Source organism: Tupaia chinensis, unplaced genomic scaffold, assembly GCF_000334495.1.
Source record: "Tupaia chinensis unplaced genomic scaffold, TupChi_1.0 Scaffold000243_1, whole genome shotgun sequence".
In the NCBI taxonomy this organism is placed as follows: domain Eukaryota; kingdom Metazoa; phylum Chordata; class Mammalia; order Scandentia; family Tupaiidae; genus Tupaia; species Tupaia belangeri.
Window position 1 is genome coordinate 209688 of NW_006159721.1, and position 217 is coordinate 209904.

Consider the following 217-nt stretch of genomic DNA (forward strand, 5'->3'; position numbering starts at 1 on the left):
CCCCCGACTCCGGCCCCCGGCCCCAGCACTTGCTCTCTTTCCCCCCCCGACCCCGGCCCCCGGCCCCAGCACTTGCTCTCCTCTCACGGAAAGGTCGCGGCCTGTGGCCCTGCGGGCAGCCATGCAGAGATGAACCCCAGCGCCCCCAGCTACCCCATGGCCTCTCTCTACGTGGGGGACCTACACCCCGAGGTGACAGAGGCGATACTCTACAAGC